Genomic DNA, 19543 nt, shown 5'->3' on the forward strand with positions numbered 1-19543 from the left:
CAAAACAAACTTTAATAAATCGGTATTTCTGCACAGGATAGAACTCTATGAGATTAGCTCAACAGCATTGATTTTCTCCCTCTGGAAAGGCAATTTCTATACAGGCAACAACACGAAACATTCCCTGGAAATGGCAAGGTCACTTGGTTCAGGCTGACATGTTAACATTCCTAAGTTGGTAGGATGGCGTCTTGTGTACCCCCTTATCCATGTAAGTGTTTAGAAAAGGCCAGGAAATGACGCTTATCATGTCGGAAACTAAAAAACTGACCTGGAGCATGGCGACGAACAGGGGAGGAGGTAACCGCCCTGACATTTTGGGTACCTGTCCCGTTTCCATTAGACAGAGGGGTCTGAATAGATGATTGACACTGGGTAAGCCACCAGGAAAAGAGTATATCAACAAGTGCTCAGGAACAGGGGGCAGGGCTGGTGAGGTGGCAGTGCTCATCAGGCAGCCGCCTTCTCCAGATGGAAGAGGAGAGGAGGAAGACCAAAGGAAGAGTTCCCTAACACTTCAGTTAGAGAGCAGAATGCTATTATCACAAACTACTGAGATCAACACTCTCTGTGCCAACTGTCCGTTTGTCCTCTGGGATCAGTAAACTGCTCTCAACTGTCACAGGTCATATATCTTTTCTGTCTAATTAGCTTGTGCATCGTGTCTAAACTGTTTTTTATTAATAAACTATCTTAAAATTACTTACAAATAGTCCACTGCCTTTCTAAGGTATCTGTGGCTCCCAAATCAAAAATCTTACACTTTCCTGGATCCCAAGGCTAGGAGAGACACTCTGGAAGGTATAAGGAGGTGGGACTTGTCCATGAGAGTAACCGAGGGTATGAGAACTGAAATAATCTAGAGTTAGAAAGGAGAAAAGGTTCAGTCCTGGATGTGATTCTCAGCAGCAAAAACGAGAAAATCCAATGTTGCCAGTGACCTGTGACTCACTGGTGTCTCAGCAGGTGGTGTGAACAAGTAAATTCCTTCCCACACTCGAAACAGGTGAACGGCCTCTCCCCAGTGTTAATTCGCTGGTGTAAAGTGAGTTGAGATGATTTCCTGAATCCAGTCCTGCAGTGAGAGCATCCGAACGGTCTCTTCTCAGTGTGAACATGTTGATGGTGCATCAGTTCTCCTGAGGTTTTATAGCACTTCCCACAGTCAGAGCATTTTAAAGGTCTCTCCTCAATGTGAACTCGCTGGTGTCTCAACAGGTTGGCTAATCGGCTGAATACCTTCCCACACTCAGAGCAGAGAAACGGTCTCTCCCTAGTGTGAACTCGTTGGTGTATCCACAGGTTGGCTGACTGAGTGAATCCTTTCCCACGCTCGGAGCAGGTGAACGGCCTCTCCCCTGTGTGAACCCGCTGGTGTGTCAGCAGGTGGGATGAGCGAGTAAATGTCTTCCCACACTCAGAGCAGGCGAACGGTCTCTCCCCGGTGTGAATTCGCTGGTGTTTCACCAGATCAGATGAATGAGCAAATCTCTTCCCATACTCGGAGCAGAGGAACGGCCTCTCCCAAGTGTGAGTGCGCTGGTGCTCCACCAGATTAGATGACCGAGTGAATCTCTTCCCACACTCAGTGCAGAAGAATGGCCTCTCCCCAGTGTGAATGCGCTGGTGTATCAGCAGGTCATTGCTTCTTTTAAAGGTCTTCTCACATTCAGAACATTTAAAAGTTCTCTTATCAGAGTGAACGCGTTTGTGTTCAGTGTATTGGGAGGATTCAGAAACTCTCTTGTCACACACGGAATAGGAGAACGACCTCTCCCCAGTGTGAACACCCACGTGCTTCAGAAGTTGAACTGAATGGGTGAAGCTCTTCCCACACACGGAGCAAGTGAATGGCCTCTCGCTGGTGTGAGTGCGTTGGTGTCTCAGCAGTTCCCTGCATCTTTTAAAGGTCTTTTCACATTCTGAGCATTTAAAAAGTCTCTTATCACAGTGAACCCATTGGTGCTCAGTGTAATGGGACGACTGAACGAATCTCTTCTACACTGGGGGCAGCTGAATGGCCTGTCCTTGGTGTGAACTCGCTGGTGCTCAGTGAGATGCACTGACTCGCTGAACGACTCCCCACAGTGAGAACAGCTGAATGGCCTCTCGTGTGTGTGAAGGAGCTGGTGCTCCGCGAGGTGGGATGACAGCCTGAACCTCTTCCCACAGTGGGAGGAGCTGAACGGTCTCTCATCAGTGTGAACTCGCTGGTGTTGGGCCAGTTCCTCGGAGATTTTAATGTTTTTCCCAGAGTCAGAGCGTTGAAGAGGCTTCTCATCAATGTGATCAAGCTGGTGTGCCAGCAGGCTGGATGAACACATGAATTTCTTCCCACATGCAGAGCAAGTGAACAGCCTCTCACTGTTGTGAGCTCGCTGTCGTGTCAGCATGTTTCCCAGCTCTATCAATCCCTTCACACAGGAGGAGCAGGTGAACAGCCTCTCACTAGTTTCCAGCTGAGACGGTCAATTAAATCCCTTCAGATGTACAAATCTTCAGATCCCAATGAACTGACTGACTGTGTCAGGCGTGAGGTTTGCTTTGATTTTCCTGACCGTTAAATCTCCTCTTCCATTACCCTGTAAAATAAGTTTACAAAGAATTACATTGAATATACATTATACAAACAGGCCATTCAGTCTATCTAGTCTGTACTGGAGTTTCTACTCCACACGAGTCGTCTCCTATTCTGCCGACCTCAGCTCAGTTTTTCAGCACATTTTTCTAATTCCTTTCCTTTCATGTTCTCATCTAGTTTCTTTTTGAAAGAGTCTCAGGTATTTCTCTCAACCACTTCCTGCAGTCGTGAGTTCCACATTCTAATTACTGCCTGAGGAAAGAAATATCTCCAGTTTTCCTGTTGGATTTATTTGTAACTATTGTGTATACACGGCCCCCAGTATCGGGCAGACCAACAAGTGGAAACATTCTGTCCGCATCGACCTGCCCATCCTAATGAGGATTTTAAAGACCTATATCAGAAGAGACAAATATTTCTCTTGATTTTAGTTTGCTGTGTGTAAATCCTCCCCTTCTAACCCCCTGTAAAAGGAGTTTCCAAAATCCATCCCTGTCAGTCCAGGATAGAATTGCACAATATTCTCTCCTCCTGCTGACAGGGACAGGGATGACCGCGCATGCGCTCTGCTGCACTTTGGTCCCTGTAAAGATGGCGGCTGCGCATGCGCTCTGATGCACTTTGGCCCCTGGAACGATGGGGCCGTTAACTCCGGCTACTGACCGAGAACCGCGGTCCACAGCCGCCTCCCCGTCCGTTCACTGCAACCACGGGACCACTAGCTCCTTATTCGGGCGTTGAAACCTCTGGTGAATGTTTATAAAGCCTCGCTGCCCACTCCGCCGCCTCCAATCCTCCCCATCTACCGGCTTCTAATTTACCCAAAACATAAACAGAATTACCTGGAAAAACTCAGCAGGTCTGGCAGCATCGGCGGAGAAGAAAAGAGTCGACGTTTCGAGTCCACATGACCCTTCAACAGAACTGAAGTATAGTTAGGAGAGAGGTGAAATATAAGCTGGTTTAAGGTGGGGGGGCGGGGGGAGAGAAGTTGGAGGGGGGGTGGTTGTAGGGACAAGCAAGCAGTGATAGGAGCAGATAATCAAAAGATGTCACAGGGAAAGGAACAAAGAGGTGTTGAAACTCTTTCGAGTTATCAACAGTCACAGATTGCAACTCTTTCGAGTACAATCACAGTTCTTGGTTTCCGGGAGTGAGACATGAACCCACAACCCTCTGAGTCAAAGGCGAGGGTGCTATGGACTGAGCCACAGCTGACACGTCAAGGTGTTGAAGGTGGTGATATTATCTAAATGAATGTGCTAATTAAGAATGGATGGCAGGACACTCAAGGTACAGCTCTAGTGGGGTTGGGGTGGAAAGACTGACAGGGCATTACAGGTATAGATTTAAAAATAATGGAAATAGGTGAGAAAAGAAAAATCTATATAAATTATTGGAAAAAACAAAAGGAAGGCGGAAGAAACGGAAAGGGGGTGGGGATGGAGGAGGGAGTTCAAGATCTAAAGTTGTTGAATTCAATATTCAGTCCGGAAGGCTGTAAAGTGCCTCGTCGGAAGATGAGGTGCTGTTCCTCCAGTTTGCGTTGGGCTTCACTGGAACAATGCAGCAAGCCAAGGACAGACATGTGGGCAAGAGAGCAGGGTGGAGTGATAAAATTGCAAGCGACAGGGAGGTTTGGGTCTTTCTTGCAGAAAGACCGCAGTGTTCTGCATAGCGGTCGCCCAGTTTGCATTTCGTCTCTCCAATGTAGAGGAGACCGCATTGGGAGCAACAAATGCAGTAGACTAAGTTGGGGGAAATGCAAGTGAAAGGCTGCTTCACTTGAAAGGAGTGTTTGAGCCCTTGGATGGTGAGGAGAGAGGAAGTGAAGGGGCAGGTGTTGCATCTTTTGCGTTTGCATGGGGAGATGCCATAGGTGGGGGTTGAGGAGTAGGGGGTGATGGAGGAGTGGGCCAGGGTGTCCCGGAGGGGACAATCCCTACGGAATGCCACCGGGGGAATGAAGGGAAGATGTGTTTGGTGGTGGCATCATGCTGGAGTTGGCGGAAATGGCGGCGGATGATCCTTTGAATGCGGAGGCTGGTGGGGTGATAAGTGAGGACAAGGGGGACCCTATCATGTTTCTGGGAGGGAGGAGAAGGCATGAGGGCGGATGCGTGGCAGATGGGCCGGACACAGTTGAGGGCCCTATCAATGACCATGGGTGGAAAACCTCGGTTAAGGAAGAAGGAGGACATGTCAGAGGAACTGTTTTTGAAGGTAGCATCATCAGAACAGATGCGACGGAGGCGAAGGAACTGAGAGAATGGGATGGAGTCCTTACAGGAAGCGGGGTGTGAGGAGCTGTAGTCGAGGTAGCTGTGGGAGTCGGGAGGCTTGTAATAGATATTGGTGGACAGTCTATCACCAGAAATTGAGACAGAGAAGTCAAGGAAGAGAAGTGTCAGAGATGGACCATGTGAAAATGATGGAGGGGTGGAGATTGGAAGCAAAATTAATAAATTTTTCCAGGTTCCGACGAGAGCATGAAACAGCACCGAAGTAATCATCGATGTACCGGAGAAAGAGTTGTGAGAGGGGCCCGGAGTAGGACTAGAACAAGGAATGTTCCACACACCCCATAAAGAGACAGGCATAGCTGGGGCCCATGCGGGTACCCATAGCCACACCTTTTGTTTGGAGGAAGTGAGAGGAGTTAAAGGAGAAATTGTTCAGTGTGAGAACAAGTTCAGCCAGACGGAGGAGAGTTGTGGTGGATGGGGATTGTTCGGGCCTCTGTTCGAGGAAGAAGCTGAGGGACCTCAGACCATCCTGGTGGGGGATGGAGGTGTAGAGGGATTGGACGTCCATGGTGAAGAGGAGGCGGTTGGGGCCAGGGAACTGGAAATTGTTGATGTGACGTAAGGTGTCAGAGGAATCACGGATGTAGGTGGGAAGGGACTGGACAAGGGGAGAGAGAAGGGAGTCAAGATAACGAGAAATGAGTTCCGTGGGGCAGGAACAGGCTGACACGATCGGTCTGCCGGGACAATCCTGTTTGTGGATTTTGGGTAGGAGGTCGAAGCGGGCCGTCTGAGGTTGGGCGACTGTCAGGTTGGAAGCTGTGGGAGGAAGATCTCCAGAGGAGATGAGGTCAGTGACAGTCCTGGAAACAATGGCTTGATGTTCAGTGGTGGGGTCATGGTCCAGGAGAGGTAGGAGGAAGTGTCTGCGAATTGACGCTCAACCTAATTTACCCGTCTGCACTCGGCTCCTTCGACCAATTCCTCGTGCAGCCGCGACTGCGCATGCTCAAGTCATACCTGGTAATGTGCCTGCGCAAGGTCTTCCTGCAGCGAGGATAGAGCACATTCTGTCCCGCCGCGAATGCTGGGTAAGCCCTTGGCCATTGAAGGACGATATTGTTGAATAGAAAATTATGTTTCATGACCAGTCATAGGGTCAAGATATAAAATTATCACATCAATTGATACAGCAACCAAAGTGTATGGGCCCTCCACCATTGTTCTATCCTGTGTTCGTAATGAATAGAAATTAATACCTCAACAGTTAGATGCAAACTCACTGGAGACTCAGTACGTGGGATAAGCAAGCGATTTCTTTTTTTCCAGTTGTACTCATTTCATTGTACTCCTGGAGATTGACTTTAAAGAACTCCAAACCCTCTGGATTTCAGTGTTACAACAAAATGTTTTAATAAAAAATATATATATATGAATCCTGGAAAACTAAACAAAGAAAAAGAACAATACACAGCAGCTCAATCATTTGAAAATGATAAATGAATGGTCGCTGTTTCAGGTGGAACTCCTTCAGAATGAACACTTCCCACCAGCAGCACCAACCTCCCCTCCCCCTCCCTGTTCACTGAACATTCCTTCACCCACTCATCCACCCATTGCACATCCACCCAATGGCTCCCAGCCCGGATTGACATCCAGCATGAACCCAGTGAGAGGGTGAGCTGGCCCTCGGGATGTCAGAATGGACAAGAGCTGGAAGTGGTTCCAATCAATACATTTTCTGTGTCATTATTTAAAAAAGAAATTAATATTTTATCAAACGCCCCTATGCACACCCTTGGTGAATTACAATTTCTGGCCCAGGCCTTTCCTATTGCTTCTACATGGTGCATCCTGTGTGGTTTCAGCAGAGGGAGAGACAGGCTGCTCACATCCCTGCTCTCACTGCCGAGAGGCTTGTGGTCTCCACCCTCTGGGTTTGAGCACCCCTGAGGGTCCTAGCAAAGACTGATCCACCCATATTTGTGTGGGAGAAAACTCACCTGGCGGGAGAAGGGACGGTATGTCAAGGGAGATGGGGGTTGGGTGGGGCAATGGGTGAGAAGTGGGAGCGCTTTGATCCAAGTTCCCACTTCCATGTCTCCTTTCTCCATCATCCCTCTCCTGGACCAGCGTCACATCATTCCTCCCACTCTGCTGCAGACCAGTTTAGTGGAGATCAGTGATGTGTTGTAAGGTCACAGATACAGTGTCTGTCATCCTGTTTAAGGCAGCAGACATCTCCTGCATGGCCGTGGTCATGACCTGCATGGACCCATTTCAGAGCCATGCTTGAAGTTCCATGGAGGCAGCCACTCTCTCCGTGACAGACAGTCTCTGGAACCTCCTCCAGCCCTATGGCCTTCTGAGCTCCCTGCACTCCTCCAAGTAGGGGGCAAGGTGGTGTAGTTTTAATTTTACTGAACCAGTAATCCAGATCCCCAGGCTAATGCTCTGGGGACATGGATTCAAATCCTGACAGCTGGCCGATTTTAAATTCAATTAATAGATCAGGAATGTAAAGCTAGTCTCAATAATGGTGGCCACATCACTATTCTAATTGTTTAAAAACGCATCTGGAAAGGAAATAGGAAAGGATAGGGAAGGAAATCTGCCATCCTTACCCAGTCTGGCCTACATGTGACTCCAGATCCACGGCAATGTAGTTGACACTAGTGCCCAGCAAGCCACTCACTTCAAAGGCAATTAGGGATGGGTAACAAGTACTGGCCTTTCCAGTGACCCCCCACATCCCATGAAACAATGAAACTAAAATTCTAACCCTTTCAGCTTCCCCCACCCACATCACTCCAGCATTGGGAAAGGTGCTTTCGCCTTCTGAGGTCCTAAGGGCTGGAATTCCCTCACTAAACCTGTCTCCTTACCTTTTCGACCCAGCTTTTGATCCTCTGTGAAGGGTCTCGGGACATTTTAATCTGTTCAAGGGTAAAACCAAGGCATTGTTGTCACTGCCTTACATTGGGAGACTCCAGAATGTCACATAAACACTTGGAAATTTCAGACTGGAAACTTCACTTTCAGTCAGGAACAGATCACAGTTTTACACACATATCTGAATGGACAGCATGCTTTCTGAAATATCACCATCTAATAATCTTTTTTAAAATTCATTCCTGGGATGTGGGCTTCACTGGCTGGGCCAGCATTTATTGCCCATCCCTAGTTGCCCTTCAGAAGGTGGTGATGAGCTGCCTTCTTAAACCACTGCAGTCCATGTGGTGTAGGTACGCCCACAGTGCTGTTCGGGAGAGAATTCCAGGATTTTGACCCAGTGACAGTGAAGGAACAGCCGATATATTTCCAAATCAGGATGGTGAGTGGCTTGGAGGGGAACTTCCTGGCAGTGGTGTTCCCATCTATCTGCTGTCCTTGTCCTAGATGGTAGTCGTCATGGGTTAGGTGCTGTTGAAGGAACCTTGGTGAATTCCTGCAATGCATCTTGTAGATGGTACGCACTACTGCCAGTGTGTGTCTGTGGTGGAGTGAGTGAACATTTATGAATGTGGTGCTAATCAAGGGGGCTGCTTTGTCCTGGATGGTGTCAAGCTTCTTGGGTGTTGGGGAGCTGCACTCATCCAGGCAAACTTTGGGGAGTCAGGAGGTGGTTACTCGTCGCATGATTCCTAGCCTCTGACCTGCTCTTGTAGCCACAGTATTTATATGGCTGGTCCAGTTCAGTTTCTGATCAATGATAACCCCCATGATGTTGATAGTGGGGGATTCAGTTAAGGTAATGCCATTGAACATCAAGGGGCAATGGTTGGATTCTCTCTTGTTGAAGATGGTCATTGCCTGACACTTGGGTGGCACGAATGTTACTTGCCACTTGTTAGCCCAAGCCTGGATATTGTCCAGGTCTTGCTGCATTTGGACATGGACTGCTTCAGTATCTGAGGATTCGTGAATGGTGCTGAACATCGTGCAATCATCAATAAGCATCCCCACTTCTGGCGTTATGATGGAAGGAAGGTCATTAATTAAGCAGCTGAAGGTGGTTGGACCTAGGACACTATCCTGAGGAACTCCTGCAGTGATGCCCTGGAGCTGAGATGACTTACCTCCAACAACCACAACCTTCTTTCTTTGTGCTAGGTATGACTCCGACCAGTGGAGAGTTTTTCCCCTGATTCCCATTGACTCCAGGTTTGCTAGGGCTCCTTGACGCCACACTCTGTCAAGTGCGGCCTTGATGTCAAAGGCCTTTCACCTCACCTCTGGAGTTCAGCTCTTTTGTCCATGTTTGAACCAAGGCTGTAATGAGGTCAAGAACTGAGTGGCCCTGGTGGAACCCAAACTGGGCATCAACGAGCAGGTTATTGCGAAGCAAGCGCCGCTTGATAGCACTGTTGATGACCCCTTCCATTTCTTTACTGATGATGGAGAGCAGACTGATGGGGTGGTAATTGGCTGGGTTGGATTTGTCCTGCTTTTTGTGTACAGGACATACCTGGGCAATTTTCCACATAGCCGGGGGAGATGCTAGTGTTGTAGCTGTACTGGAACAGCTTAGCTAGGGGCGTGGCAAGTTCTGGAGCACAAGTCTTCAGTATTATTGCCACAGATAGAACAGAAAAACATTTCTCCTTCTACATTCAAAGGTGGAAAATATTCAGGCCCTGATGAAACAAGTGATTGTCAGATCTTGATGCGATGTTTGGTTTAAGCTTTTATTTGCAAATCCTCCCTTTCAAATACCCTGTAAAAAGAGTTTACAAAAGTACCACTGTCAGTAAAGAACAGAAATTCAGAGCAGGCAATGCTAGTTTCTACGTAGCATTTTTTCCTCTCTTCTTTCCCCAACACACCTGTCCCAAACACTCCCCCTCCTGGTCTCTGGGATGCTGAAATTCCACCAAATCTCTGTTCCCCTACAAGATGGCCATAAATACACTCAGCTGGCTGAAGCAGCCCCGCCTTCATAAGATCATAAGAAATAGGAGCAGCAGAAGCCTGCTCAATAAGATCATGGCTGATCTGATTCTGGTCTTCACTCCACTTTTCTCCCTGCAGCCATAACCCATGGCTGCCGTTTGGATCAAAAATCAGTGCAGCTAACTCAGCCTTGAATATGTGCAATGGGGAAGTGAATTCCATCTTCCAACGCTGCACAGACTGATGGGTCCCTGAAGCCCCGCCCACTGCCTCTTACCTCACCAAGATGGCTGCCCATGCGCCTCGCTCCCGGAACAAGACCCGCCTGCCCCTCCCAAGATGGTGGCCTGGGTAACAGTGGTCTGGGTAACCCGGGCCTGTCACCGAGGAGGAAGCCCCGCCTCCTTGATTCTTCCCGACTCCCACTCGCAAGATGGCGGCCAGTGAGCCCTCTGCCCCCAGGCCTGTCACCGCGGGGTAAACACGGGACCTGGGGCCTACCCCAGAAGTTGATCCAGTTCCCAGTCCAGCCGCGGTTTCCATTCCTACCCTGTGCTCACAATCTCCTCCCGCCTCCGAACCGTCCGCTCCTCCTCACTCTGTCACCATGACTGACACTGAGCATGCTCAGAGCGCACACCCACACTGCACCTGAGCACTGGACTCCTACAGTCGTTTTGTCAGTGACATCTTTTGATTATCTGCTCCTATCACTGCTTGCTTGTCCCTACAACCACCCCCCGAGGGTGGGTTCGGTGTTTGGTGGAGGAGGGGGGGTGTTTGGGGGGGTATTTGGGGGTGGAGGGGGTCAGTTCCAGCCAATGAAAGACTCGGAGCCGGTGAAGTTCCACATTCTGTGTCTTTAATCGGGAGGGGGGTGTTTTGGGTTGGGGGGGTGTGTTTCGGGGGGGGGTGTTTTGGGGTGGGGGGGTGTGGGTTTCGGGGGGGGGTGTTTGGGGGGGGGGTATCCCCCCTCAACTTCTCTCCCCCCGCGCCCCCCACCTTAAACCAGCTTATATTTCACCCCTCTCTTAACAATACTCAGTTCTGTTGAAGGGTCATGAGGACTCGAAACGTCGACTCTTTTCTTCTCCGCCGATGCTGCCAGACCTGCTGAGTTTCTCCAGGTAATTCTGTTTTTGTTTTGGATTTCCAGCATCCGCAGTAGTTTTTTGTTTTTATCCTACAGTTGTTGATTGGGGACTTTCTGCAGCGCAGGCTGTTCTGGGTAAACTAACCACCATAGAGATAAGTGAGTAATCAAGAAATGTTTTTTTCCCCGGTTGGCAAAATAGAAGATCTACGGATGAGGAGCATACTGGACGTGACACACAATAATTGGTGCTGACACAGTTTTTTTTTGGAAAAGTATATTTGATTCATAAAATATCTAAAAGAACACTATAAACCATTTCAAAATGGCCAATTTGACAGTGCAATGATATTCAAATATTCTACATAGATCATTTTGCAGTCTGAGATGCTACAATACAATTGTGATATATGTAATATTTACTGTATACATCCAATGTGACTCACTAATTTTTTTTGGAAAAATATACTTTATTCATTAAATATCTGAAAGAACATTACAAAACATTTCAAACTGGCCATCACAAAAAGTGCAATCATATTCAAGTTTTCCACATAGATCACGAGGTGCTTGAATACAATCAATGAACATTACAGACATTTCAACATGGTCATTACAGACAGTCAGTGCAATGGTATTTAAGTTATCTGCATGGGTCATGCTGTACTCTGAGTTGCTTCAATACAATAGTGACACATGTAGTATTCGACGTGAGTCGTACAGCCCGAGGGGTCAATACAATTCCCAGCCCCTCGGTGCACTATGACTGAAAGGTCCTAGACATCGACCTTTCCCCATTGTGCCTTTGCGGTGGCTGCCCCAAGCTTTAGTGCATCTCTCAGCACATAGTCCTAGACCTTGGAACGTGCCAGTCTGCAACACTCGGTCAGGAACAACTCTTTGCACTGGAAGACTAACAAGTTTCAGGCAGATCAAAGAGTGCCTTTCACCGAGTTGATGATCCTCCAGCTGCAGTTGATGTTTGTCTCAGTGTGTGTCCCTCGGAACAGCCCGTAGAGCACAGAGACCAGTGTCAAAGAACTGCTTGGGATGAACATCGACAAAAACCACTGCATTTTTCTCCAGACCTTCTTTGCAAAGGCACATTCCACAAGGAGGTGAACAACAGTTTCTTCTCCACCACAGCTACCTAAAGGGAAATGTGCGGAGGGGGTGAGTCTCCTGGCATGTCGGAAGGATCAAATGGGGAGGGTCTTTATCACCACCAGCCAAACTATGCCTTGGGTTGGAAAAGTTCTGGAAATGAGGCTTTTTGCCAAATAATTTTGACAGTCTGTTCGGGGAACCATCCAACAGGATCCCCCATCTCCTTTTCCCACAGGGCCTCTAGGACATTACATGCCAACTACTGCCTGATGGACTTGTGGTCAAAGGGTTTTTTAATATTCGTTCATGGGATGGGATGTGCTGGGCCAGCACTTATTGCCCACCACTAATTGCCCTTGTTCAGAGGGCATTTGAGGGTCAACAACATTGCAGTGGGCCTGGAGTCACACGTAAGCTAGACCAGGTAAGGACGTCAAATTTCCTTCCCTAAAGGTCATTAGTGAACCAGATGAGCTTTAACAACAAACATCAATGTTTTTCAGAAATTCCAGATTTTTTTTTTATTGAATTCAAATTCCACCACCTGCCATGGTGGGATTCAAACCCACGTCCCCAGTGCATTACCATGGGATTCAGGTTTACCAATCCAGTGACAATACCACTATGCCTCCCCTAAAGATGCTTCTCTGCATAATTTTTTCCACGAGGGGTAGGTGGTATGGCATGGGTCCAACTACTTTGAGTGTTCTGTGGAAGCGTGGCCCCCCATCCTTCACAACACTGAGGACAGGTAGAACCTCAGCACATAGTGGCACTTGGCGTTTGCGTACCGAGGGTCTACACACAGCTTGATGCAGCCACACACAAAGGTGGCCATCAGGATGAGAGCAATGTTGGGCACGTTTTTCTCCCTTCATCTAAAGATTTGTACATCTTGTCCCAGTGAACACGATCCATTTTTGACCACCAGATAAAGTGAAAGATGGCTTGGCTGGTCGCCACAGCACAGGAGTGAGCCAGACCTGTATCATGTACAGCAACACCGAGAGTGCCTCACATATCTGATAACCAGGTTCTTACCCACAATGGAGAGGGACCGTCGCTCCCACATGCCCAGTTTTCTTTTCACCATGGCCACTCATTCCTTCCAGTTTCTAATGTACGCCCTCGTCCCTCCAAATCATATCCCCAGCACTGAAATACAGAAGCACATTTCACTGATAGAATTAAACACATACAGCGAGCAGAGTGGAACCTTCTGAGAGCCCACCCCCTTTACAGTTAGTACATACAGAACCACAGAATGTTATAATGCAGAAGGAGGTTATTCAGCCCATCATGTCTGCACCAGTTCTTCAAATGAGGATCATGACTTAGTGCCATTCTTCTGCCTTTTCCCCGTGCTCTTGTGCATTGTAATTATTCAAATAGTCATCTAATGCCCTCTTGAATGCCTCGATTGAGTCTGCCTCCACTACGTTTCCAGGCAGTGCATTCCAGACTCGAACCACTCGCTGTGTGAAATAATTTCTCCCAACGTCAAACATACCAACAAGTATCAGGAGTAGGCTATTCGGCCTCTAGAGCCTGCTCTGCCATTTAATAATATCATGTCTGATCTGATAGTAACCTCAAATCTGCATCCCACCTACCCCCGATAACGTATCACCCCCGTGCTTGCCAAGAATCTATCCACCTCTGCCTTAAAAATATTCAAAGACTCCGCTTCCACTACCTTTTCAGGAAGAGAGTTCCAAAAACTCATGACCCTCTGAGAGAAAAAAAAATCGCCTCATCTCCGTTTTAAATGGCGACCCCTTTTTTTTAAACAGTGACCCCTAGTTCTAGATTCTGCTGCAAGAGGAAACAACCTTTCCACATCCACCCTGTCAAGACCCCTTGGGAACTTTTCTGTTTCAATCAAGTTGCCTCCTACTCTTCTAAACTCCAGCGGATACAAGCCTAGCCTGTCCAACCTTTCTTCATAAGATAACCCGCCCATTCTAGGTAATAACCTGGTAAACCTTCTCTGAAATGCTTCCAACGAATTTATATCCTTCCTTAAATGAGGTGACCAATATTGTAAACAGTACTCTAGATGTGCTCACTAGTGCTCATTTCACATTAGCTTATTTTGCAAATCACTTTAAATCTGAGCAAAGACGTGGAAAGCCATCTCATTAAAATCAGTGATATATATGGTTACTGTTTATAATTGTGACTGGGGTCACATTCGAGGTACATGCAGCTGGCACCTCCCAGGTTTATTAACAAACGCCCTCCAGGCCTATTTCATCCCCAAGAATCTTGACCTGTGCCTCAACCTTTACCATCCCTGTATGCTCAGCTCACACTGCCCAACAACCAGCCACTCCTGCACTGGGGACAGGGTTTCAATTATATCAAGATGGAACAATCAACCTCTCCTACATTGGGGAACTGCATTTGCTTCATATCATAGAATCATGCAATGGTTAAAGCACAGAAGGAAAGCATTTGACAAATCATGTCTGTGCAAAATCTGCAAGAGTAGCTCATCTTTGGCCAGTAGCATTGCAAATGTTTTCTCTTCAGATAATTGTCCAATTCTCTACTGAAGGCCTCGATTGAATCTGGCTCCACCACTTTCTCAGGCAGTGCATTCCAGGTCCCACCCACAACATAAAACAATGTTTCCTCACGTCACCAATGCTTCTTTTTCAATCAACTTAAATGAGTGCCCTCTGGTCCGATTTTTATCTCAAATATGACTTGCTAGAACAAACCTCTATTGCAGATCCATAGTGCAAATGTGGTAAATGCCTTTACTATTAAGAAATGTTTACTGAAGTTATTAGAGTTATTTGTGATATTTGTGTCTTCCATCTGGCTTCTCCCTGTCAACATTCTCCACCTCAGGTCTCAGGAACCTTCTTCCTTTGGTAGCTTCAAAGGTTATCTCCTGTTCAGTGCAAACGTTCCCATTCTATTTTTTTCTTCTTATAATCTGTTTTAGAATTCTCTTAAGCAAGCAGATCAGCAATGTAAGGTGAATTGGCATCATCTGTAATACTAGCAGGAAAGTAGTGGATGTAATTATTCAAGGATGTTGTCCTGTATTGTATACTATCTCCCACAGGGCTGATAACCTGGGTGGCAATAGACTGTTCAATGTTATTGTTTTGTTTTTGTTTCTCTCCCAGACGTTGTTCAATATGGATTTAAGGTTAAAGTAAGGGGGATTAGTTGGTCAAAACTGTTTGCAGTCCCTGCAGGGTAATATTCACTTGACATTCTGAAGCATTGTGGCCCTTCTCCCCAGTATCAGTCGAGTTTGTTGGTATGAGGACAAATGTTGTCAACCTGATCGGACAGGAAGTATGTCCCCATGTGTGTGGGTGCGTGTGTGGGTGTCTCTGTGTGTGAGCGCTGTGTAAAACCTGACATCCAGGTTTTGATATCATTGTTCAATATAGAAAACATAGGTCGTTTAACAACCTTAATACTTATTCACCTTATCTCATCAATACAAGAGATCGTATTTGAGATCAATTGTTTATTTATAGTTGTTCTGAATGATGAGAGTATAACTTTCTCCCTAACCTATCCTAACCCTCCTGCCAGTTCATTTATTGAAATCAGGGGCTCCCCTTGTTCTTATGGTGACATTCCTGTCTGCCCAGTTATCCCTTGAAGTCTGTCCTTGAATTGTGTGTCCATTGTTTCATCATGTTCCCAATTTTCACGAACAAATGTTGAAATGTTTGCTCCACACCCACAGGGTTTCATCTGTTTAAAGACTCAAACCGAAAGGTCCAGTTTTCTCCTGGAGTTTGAGACAAATCAGCTTTAAAAATGATGCAGAGTTTCAGCCAATGAGGGAGATCCGGGTTCAGCCCCGCCTCTCACTCACTCCGATTGGTTGGAGGACCAGCAGCACCCCACTTGGTCCTCCATTGTCATACCTTTTTCCTATTGGTCTGGAACTGCCGTCAATCAGCCGGGCATTGTGAGCTGAGTATGCTCAGCAGGGATGCTGCTGCGGACCGGTGCGCAGGCGCCGCGCTGAAAGTGTCTGGTGCATGCGCAGTGCGAGTGGTGTCTTTGCAGAGATTTTTTTTCGCTTCTGGAGACGGCTGGACGGGGAGGATTTGGAAACACTTTGTGGATCCGCAAACCCTGAGGAATAATTATCAGCTCCTGGTTTGCAGCTGCGGGGCTTCTCCCTCCCGGGTTAACGGCCGCCATCCTGGGTCAGCGAGTGGAGGATGGTTCACATCAGAGGATGGGGGAGGGGGGACAATAAATAAGAGGTTACACTTTGGGCTCCAATCAATGAGGAATCTGATCTGTGGGAAGGAAGGAAACCCTGGGAGGTGGGCGGGGAGGATTCAGAAACACCCGCTGGAGGCCCCAAACCCCCAATAAGACTCATTGATTTTATTGTCAGTCTGCAGACAGGAGCTGGAGAACTGAACCCAGGCAGAGGAGAGGGAGGGAGAAAACTGGGAGTGGAGGAAAGAGATGGTGAGATGGGTTTGGATTTCAGCCCAGGGAGGAGGGAGAGTGTGTGGGACGGGAATTTACAGCTTTCTGTACAGCTCTCACTTTTTTTTCTGTTTTAAATCAATTTAACAGGGTATTAGAAGGAGAGGCTTTGTCGTCAGAAAACGCAAACAAACATCACTTCAAGGTCGAACAAGGACATTCGATTTATCATAACCTGACTATCATAGGATTTTGAACATAGAACCAAAAAGCACCTGTCATAAGAGTGAGAGACCGTACACGTGTTGTCTGTGTGGATGAGGCTTCAGCCATTCACCCGGCCTGTCGAGACACAAGCGCAGTCACACCATGGGGAAACCGTGGAAATGTGGGAATTGTGGGAAGGAATTCAATCACCCATCTGAATTGGAACCTCATCGATGCAGTCACACTGGAGAGAGGCCATTCACATGCTCCGTGTGTGGCAAGGGATTCACTGCCTTATTTGGTCTCCAGTCACACCAGCGAATTCATACTGAGGAGAAGCCATTCAGCTGCACTTTCTGTGGAAAGAAGTTCAGTCAATCATCTGCCCTCACTGTACACCGGCAAGGTCACACTGGCGAGAGGCCATTCACCTGCTCTGTGTGTGGGAAAGGATTCACTCAGTCATCCCAACTCCTTACACACCAGCAAGTTCACACTGGGGAGAGACCATTCACCTGCTCTCAGTGTGGGAAAGGATTCACTCAGTTAGCCAACCTGCTGACACACGAGCGAGTTCACAAGTGACTGCAGAGGTTGAATTTTCTTGTTAATGCCACTGTTAATCACATCTGGAGCTGAACCATGTTCATTCTGATCATTTAGGTTTGTTTCTGCTGATGTTTGATGTTTATCAGGGAAGACGTTGGCATAGTGGCAATGTCAGTAGACTAATAATCCAGAGGTTCGGGCTAATCCTCAGGGAACATGGGTTCAAATCCTGCCACAACAGCTGGAGGAATTTAAAATCAATTAATAAATCTGGAATATAAAGCTAGTCTCAGGAATGGTGACCATGAAACCATCATCAGTTGTTGTAAAAACCCATCTGGTTCACTAATATCCTTTAAGGAAATCTGCCATCCTAACTGGTCTGGCTGCGGTGTGACTCCAGACCGACAGCAATGTGCTTTGCAATGGCTCTGCAAGGCACTCAGTTCAAGGGCAATTAAAGATGGGCAACAAATGCTCAAACAGACATGTCCAAGGCCCAGCTGGATGTGGCCCCTGAGGCATTTTCATCTGGCCTGCCACATCGTTGGAGTCAACCGTCCAAGACTTCCCAGACTGAATTTTGAAAAATGCTCAGAGAATCTGCTCATCCAATCATAGATGGGTTTCTCCATGCATTGGCTGCTGATAGGCTCACCAGTGGCTGGCTATGTGGGGCGGGAACAGCCTGTGATTGGTCAAGCATTATGTCATCATTTGCCACATAAGTTTTTTAAATCGCCATTTCTGGCCGGGGTACTCAGAGCACCAGGTAAGTTCACCAAGGGGTGGGTGCTCAGAGCGGGGGGGTGATCAGAGCTGGGGACGGGGTCTTTGAGCTATGGGAGCCAGGGTGCTCAGAGCTGGGGTGAGGGGCGGAGGTGCTCAGAGCTGGGGGGAGGGTGGTGGGGGGGGCGGTGGGTTGGGAGGGCGGTGCTCAGAGCTGGGGGAGAGTTAAATCTTGGATGGGGTGGTGCTTGGAGATAGCAGACTGGGGGAGGGTCTGCCTCGGCCCTGGCCTCCAACTCGGTCCTAAACACCACCCTGACCCCACCCCCACCTCCACCTCCACCCGGACCCCCACCTTGGCCCCGACCCCAGCCTCCGGAGCCCAGGACCTCATGAGGCCTTGGCGACCTAAATTTCAATTTGCTTGGAGCTGGCAGGATTTGGCGGTCGCGGGTGGTTCTTGGGGTTGGGGCGGCGTGTGCTCACAGCTGGTGGGCTCAGGGAGTTGGGAGCTTGGAGCTGGCGGGATCAGCGAGGGGTCAGCGCTCGGAGCTGGTGGGCTCGGGGGGAGTTTGGGTGCTTGGAGGTGGCGGGCTGGTTGGGGGGTGACCTCTGTTTTGACCTTGACAGCCACCGACATCCCTGAACAATCAGTGTCAAGCTGCCTGGTTTAAATTTCAAACAATGCTTGGCAGTTAACTGTCAGTCACCATCAGCAGTGCATTCTCCATGGCAACGCCACTTCCTAACCAATCAGTACTCTCTTCACATATAGTATAAATTGTTGTTTTCTCCCTTATGTTGGTATTCTTGCGAGTGTCCTGACGAGTGCAAGACAAAAAACGTAGACATCACTTTTTTTCAGCAATAGCTTCAGTATGTTATCCACAGTATGTAATCAAAAAATTAGGGGAATGAGCTCTCGTGTAGAAATAACTAGATTAACTAGAAAGCAGAATTGTGATAAATGAATAAAGATATTTCCTTCTCAAAGCGGGGAGCTGTAAGAAATGGTACCTTTAAGACTATTACAGAATTATTATCGAATCAGCAGAGATTGCATGAGACTGTCTGACACAAGGTTGTTACTTTTCTCTCTCTCACTTTGAAAAAATAGTTCTTAACAGCCAGAGCCAGGGAAAACCAAAGATAACAGCAGAGGAGAATCTCGACAAGTGTCTGGCAGGAGTTAACAGATGGCACCAAGCACGAGATAAGCTGCAAAATGAGCTTCAGGTAAAGTGCTGGACAGGGGGAGGTGACACCATGGCTACCTTGCCTCTGGTAACGGCCAGATGGGGATTGAACAAGTGATTGACATGGGATAAACTACCAGCCCCTAGAAATAAAGTATATTAACGGGTGCTCAGAGGGAAAGGGGGCAGTCCTCATCGCTAGAAACATTCCTAACTTCCTAACCCCTTGGTCAGTTCGAGAAGACAGAACAAAAGAGAAAGCACCTGCAAACATCGAACAAGAGACTGCTGTCAAATGCACTCTCACCTGTCACAGGTCGGATGTTATTTTATGTCCATTTAGTTTGTGCATCATAGTTAATCTATGATTCTTCTTAATAAGCTACTTAATAATTAATAAACAATTTTTTGGATAATCTGTGACTCCCGAACCTTAATCTTACAGAGGTGAGGATGAAGGAGACCAGGGGGATGGGGGGAAGGGAGAGCACTTCAAAAGGAAGTAATTGGTGTT

At 47.6% G+C, this 19543-nt stretch overlaps 2 protein-coding genes across 2 annotated transcripts in view; one reads left to right on the forward strand and one right to left on the reverse strand.

Annotated features, from left to right (window-relative positions):
- Positions 1–19543, forward strand: part of LOC144697102 (uncharacterized) — a 377962-nt gene that overhangs the window by 264249 nt on the left and 94170 nt on the right. The gene's annotated exons all lie outside the window — the stretch shown is intronic.
- Positions 1–19543, reverse strand: part of LOC144697340 (uncharacterized) — a 316254-nt gene that overhangs the window by 222115 nt on the left and 74596 nt on the right. The window lies entirely within an intron of this gene.

Source organism: Cetorhinus maximus, chromosome 23 (genome assembly GCF_964194155.1).
Source record: "Cetorhinus maximus chromosome 23, sCetMax3.hap1.1, whole genome shotgun sequence".
NCBI classification, from domain to species: Eukaryota; Metazoa; Chordata; class Chondrichthyes; order Lamniformes; family Cetorhinidae; genus Cetorhinus; species Cetorhinus maximus.